Source organism: Nannospalax galili, unplaced genomic scaffold (assembly GCF_000622305.1).
Source record: "Nannospalax galili isolate Female #2095 unplaced genomic scaffold, S.galili_v1.0 scaffold142, whole genome shotgun sequence".
Lineage (NCBI taxonomy): Eukaryota > Metazoa > Chordata > Mammalia > Rodentia > Spalacidae > Nannospalax > Nannospalax galili.
The window spans coordinates 160,138-166,094 of NW_008348793.1; the positions used below are offsets into that span (position 1 = coordinate 160,138).

General features: G+C 43.1%; 1 pseudogene; it reads left to right on the forward strand.

Annotated features, from left to right (window-relative positions):
• Positions 1-240: 240 nt before the first annotated feature.
• On the forward strand, positions 241-1,372 carry LOC103744296 (annotated as a pseudogene).
• Positions 1,373-5,957: the final 4,585 nt, after the last annotated feature.

A 5,957-nucleotide genomic window follows, 5' to 3' on the forward strand; every position in this document is an offset into this window, starting at 1 on the left:
TTATAGAGTAGAAATATCCATGAATCTTTTTTTTTAAAAAAAACCCCTTTTTTTTTTTTTTTTTTCTTTTTAAAAAAAAAAAAAAAACACAATGTACAAAACAAATTTTTTTTTTTTTTGAAAAAAAAAAAAAAAAAGGAAACCCAGACAGGGGTAGCTGGAGACAGAGACAGAGACAGAGACAGGGACACATATGCAGGCACACCCTTCCTGTGTGGCTTCAACTGCCCAGAGAGCTTCATGGTCCTGAGGAAACCAATGCAAAACATGCTGGTGATGGCAGTCCTTGTCATTTTCCAGCTGTGCTTGTGTCAAGATGAGGTCACAGTCTATTACTTTGGGGAAAACACCTCAGTGGGCTACACTTTATAGGAGACTGTGTACTTCAAGAAAGACATGAGAAACTTTAAGGCTGGGTTCCTCTCGATCTTGTATTCTGTCATTTGCATTGTGGACCTCATGGGCAATGGGCTGGTGGTGTTGACATAAAACTATTTCAAGAGACTCAAAACCATGACGGATACCTACCTGTTCAACCTGGCTGTGGCAGACAGCCTCTTCCTCCTCACTCTTCTTTTCTGGGCCTATAGTTCAGCCAAGTCCTGGATCTTTGGCATCTCCTTGTGAAAGTGCATCTTCGGCATCTACAAGATCAGTTTCTTCAGCGACATGCTGCTGTTTCACTGCATCAGCATCTATCTCTACCTGACCATTGTCCAGACCATGTCATCCCACCGCCACCATGCCCACGTGCTTCTCAACAGCATGCTGTCCTGTGTGGGCATCTGTATGCTGACTCTGTTTCTCTCCATCCCAGAGCTACTCTACAGCAGCCTCCAGAAGAGAAACAGCCAGGAAGCATGGAGATGCTCGTTCATCACTGACCACGTGGGGGCCTTGATCACCATCCAAGGATCCCAGATGGTCATTGGATTTCTAGTGCCCCGCTGGCCATGAGCTTCTGCTACCTTGTCATCATCCACACCCTGCTCCAAGCATGCAACTTCGGGCAGGACAAGGCCATCATGTTCATCATCGTTGTGGTGGTTGTTTTTATAGTCTTCCAGCTTCCCTACAATGGCATGATGCTGGCCCAGATGGTGGCCAACTTTGTCACCAACAGCAGCTGTGAGCTCAGCAAGCAGCTCAACATCACCTAATGACATCACTTACAGCCAGCCCTGTGTCTGCTACTGCATCAACCCTTTCCTGTATGCCTTCATCAGAGTCAAGTTCTGCAATGATCTCTTCAAGCTCTACAAGAACTTTGGCTGCTTCAGTCAGGAGCATCTAGCAGTGGTCTTCATGTCAGCATGTGCAACATACCTCTATGAGAATGGAGGCTGAGACCACCACCACCTTCTCGCCATAGGGGGCTCCTTTGCCTGGACTATAGGCACCCCTCCCAGGGCCCTAGGGTGGGGAAGTTTGAAAAGAAATGGGGAAAAAAAACTTTGGCAAAAAAAAAAAAATCATCCCTTTCCCCCTCCCCCCAATTCAATTCTAAGAACATTCTAAGAACACTGTTAACTCAGAAGCAAAGCAGCCTCAGCGTCCGACAATGGGGGGGCAGTTACTAAGGAAGACGTGAAAGCAAGCAAGGAAAAAAGCATGAATAAGCCCTAACAAACAGTGTGGGGTCACTCCCTCTCCTCGTGGGTCATTGGCCACTGGTCCACGAGGGCAAAGGGAGCAGAAGCGACGAGTGAGGTCAGGACGGTCAGTGAGCACTGATGAAGAAAGCCCTTCTGGGGAGGCAGGTTCAGTGATGCAAACAGCTCCAGACTCAGTGAAACAGCTCCAGATTCAGTGAAACAGCTCCGTTTATTCAGTGGGAGAACTGGGGAAAATATAGTGTGGACGCAGTAGCCAAAGCCTCAGCTGATAGGTGCTCATAGTACGCTTTATTTACATGTGGTAGTGGGCTCCTATTGTCCAACTACCAGGTAATGCCTGATTATCATATAGAAAAAACCTGGGGGTAGTTTTTTCTCCAGGTAACTATGCTAAAGGTCATGTTCCAAATAAGGTCAGGCATCCGTGCTTGGCGGCACTTTCCAGATAAGTCAGGCAGAGAGCAGGAGGTCCCCTGATGAGAAGGGGAGCCCTTCCATATGGCATCGAGCCCCTTAGAGCTATCCGGACATGGAGGACCACAACCCTAGCAGCAGGGTTCCCCAACAAAACAGACTTTATGATACAGTAGAATGTTGCCGCATAAAATACTATCACTGTACTACTTCAGAGAGTGTGAAGGAATCAGGATCTTTATATTTTCCTGGAAGAGAATAATGTAACTCATTCACTTTACAATCTCACAAGTTTAGTACTTAACATTGTCATTCCTACAGCCATCTAAAGAAGATGTATGCAATCCGTAGAAGGAAGTAAAATAATCAAATGTGGAGAATAGAGGAGGAGGAGGAAGAGGAAGAATAGGAAGCAGAGGAGGAAGAGGAGGAGGAGGAGAAGGGAAGGAGGAAGAGGAGAATGAGGAGGAGGAAGCTCAAAAACAGATGACAAATAAGTTGTAAGTCCATTAGCAATCATGTCACATGTAAAGGGACCAAATGCTGTAGTAAAAGAATATTATCAGAATAGATTTTTAAATACCTAATTTATGTTTTTAGAATTAGAATACAGAAAAATTGAAAGCACAATAATGTAAAACAAACTAAGCAAATTGTAAGGGAAAGAAATCTGGTGCATTTAGAGTAAAATAAGGAAAACAAAGGACTTTAGCATGAAATGTTGCCCCAGCCCTGATCTGGACACTACTCCACCGAGGGAAGGCCTCCCTGACTACGCATGCCCTTTTGGATTCCAGTGTTCCCTGTGGTTTTCCTGCAGCTTCTCCACTGTACACATGAGAGTTCTTTCTTGGTCTCCTGAATAAGGAAAATGCCTCCTCCTTTTTCTTTTATTCATCTTTGTGGAAAACGTGAGGCATTAATTATGCGGACAATTGTTGGTTTCTAATTTATTAGAGGGTTGGTCATCTTGCAAAAATTCATCATTTACCATAAGAGCAATTCTAGAGAATTAAGACAGGGGTCATGTACCTTGACTAACACTTTCCAACTTGAATTTTTGGAGATGCAAAAAAAATTTTAAATTGTGTATAAATTAATTCAAAGTTAATTAAAAACCCTCATGGCACACTAGTTAGAATCCTCTCCCAATGATAGCTGCGGAGGCTGATATTCACAGGAATTGCTCCTGGAAAGAATTTCAGCTCTCCCTTTCTATGTCTCACTCTGATGGCCTTTCTGATTTATTGTTACAACTATAAGAAAAGCCCCTAAAAATAACCTTAAATAATTAAAGTATAAAATTCAATCTCCCAAAGACAAATCGGTTGTCTCCCATTCCCCCAAGTCATGCAGTGCTGAGCCATTTGTGATATGAAGCTCTGTCCAACAGTGAGCCTTAGCCCAAACTAATTATGCCAGGCAGCTGGAAATTTGACATGGAAGGACACGACAGGCTGACAGTTTTCCTCAAACATCAAGCATGTATTGTGTTTCCAGTGCCAAGCTAGATTTGACATTTAATTAAAAAAAAACAAAAACAGCTACCTTAACATAGGTCCACACACAAAAAAATCTAGGCTGCTGCAGCAGAATCAATTTCATCTTATTTAAAGCTGAAAAAGTTGATGCCCAAAAGGCAGAATCTTTATGAGAAAAAAAAAAAATCACTGTTCTACTGTGGGGAATTCTCAGAGCATTGAATGTAATGCATTTTGACTAGTTTAGGATATTGAACTTGGCTCAGGGGTTCAGATATCAACTGTTTATTAAAGACATTGAATCATTAAAAATTTTTTGAAAATCCATCGCTATAATTAACTTGCATCTGAAATAAAAGTATCACTGGCTTCATCTATTCACATGCACACATAGGTCTCTGTATACATCTGTGCACGTCTACAAATATGCTCATAAAATGTTTCTAGAAAGAGAATTAGACTTCAACTGGGTTTTATGGAATGATGAACACAAATATACAATATATTTAGTGATAAACATCAATTGTCATATCATATAAACAACCTAACCAAATTAAAATCTGATAGATGCATATCAGATTTTTTTAAGTCAAGAGACTTAAAAAAGCTTCTGTTAGGAAGGCATTTTTGGTATTCTGCTATGCAGTACACTGGGCTTACTCCTTTGTGTGAGTGTTTGCAGGTCAGAGAAAGCATTATATTCTTCTCTGCCAATCATCCCATTCCAAACACTGTGAAAAGATGCACCTTGGCAGGATCCTAGGGACTGAACTTAATGCTAGGCAACTGCTCCTCCACTGAGTTCTCACTCAGCCTGTTCCTTTACATTTTATTTTGAGACACGGTCTCACAGTTGCTGAAGCTTGGCTTGAATTTGCTCTGTAACTTAGAGAGGCCGTGAACTTGTATCCTTCCTCTGCTTTCTAAGGAGCTGGACAGACCTGTATCACAAGGATCAGGAAACTATAATTAAATCTTCACTTTCCATTGCCTATTTGTCACTGAAAGGCAAAGATCAAGCAAAAGATGTCCAGCCCCATTCAACATGACTGGTGCTTGTGGGGACAACAATGAATTCCTTAGAAGGAAGTGATGGCCAAACTCTAGTTCCATTGGACTTCACCCTGGTCACAAGCTGCTCTTCTGAAAAGGGAGATCTGAGTACATCAGTCTACCAACCAGTACTGAACACAGATGTGTCAGGCTAATGCACCAATGTTCTGACACGCGTCCTTGACTAGCGGCCATCCTTGCTCTCATCAGCTTCCCCAGGTCACCTACCTTGTCATATTCTTGTCTTTAACTTCTACAGAGTTCTCTCTGAGTCTCTTGCACTATCAGGCAAACCATATAACATATCTTTATGTACATTTATTATTATCATCATGGGGGGTGGGTTGTGACTTACAAGGAAAGGAACACCCAGTGCCTAGCTCCACCCGCTCAGCTCCAGGCCACCCAGGCCTGCACAGCAGCAGCTCAGCACCCATCATACCAGACTGCTCCTGAGGCATGCCAATAATCACTGATAACATTCGCCCACGCATCTTGGGCCTGCAGTCTCGTTCAGGGTTGGTAAATGCCCCCTCTCACGACGTGGATGAGATGCCAGGGCCATCTTTTTTCTCCATGCCCGCCTCCACATGTTCTCCACACCGCTGCAGGCTCCCCACACCTGCCATCCCGGGTTCCTGGCAGCTCAAGGCTTCTGACCCAAGACGGCGCTACAAGCCCCTCCTTCCGTGGCTAACTCGCCACAGCCAATTCTCCGTAGCATGGCCTGCCCCTTGGAGGAACCAGAGCCCCTGAGGAACACAACAGGTCACAGGGGGCAAAGCAGAGCCTAATACTAGTTTTCTTCTAGATAGCTATAGTAACATGCTGACTCCTAATGGACTTAGTTCTATACCCATAGATTAATGCATCTCTTAACTCTCACTAGATAATTTTCCTTATGCAGTAGATAGTGATTAATACAGAAACCCACAGGTGGTCAATGTTCAGAGCTGCAGAGTATTTACCCTGTATCAAGCTTCTGCTTCCCAAAGCTCAGGCATCATTGTGAAAGAGGGGTGCACAGAAAGATTGTAAGAAGTGCTGAATGACTACAAGGAAACAGAGTTTTCCAAAAAGCTGGTCAGTTACTCATATGAACTCACAGCAATGGCAACAGTATGCATTAAGCTCCAGGTAAGCTCAAACCAGACAAGATCCCAGCCTAAATGTGAGGAAGTGGGCAAGAAACCCCAACTCTATCTGAGAAATTAGTGGCAATTGATGGCTGCTAGGAGGGGTAGCTAACTAGGTTCCAGTGGATGGACCCACACAGAACATTTGGGGACACAAATTAGATGCTATTAGCCATACATATATATATATATATATATATATATATATATATATATATATATATTTTAAGAGTGATATCTCTGTGTAAGTATTTTTT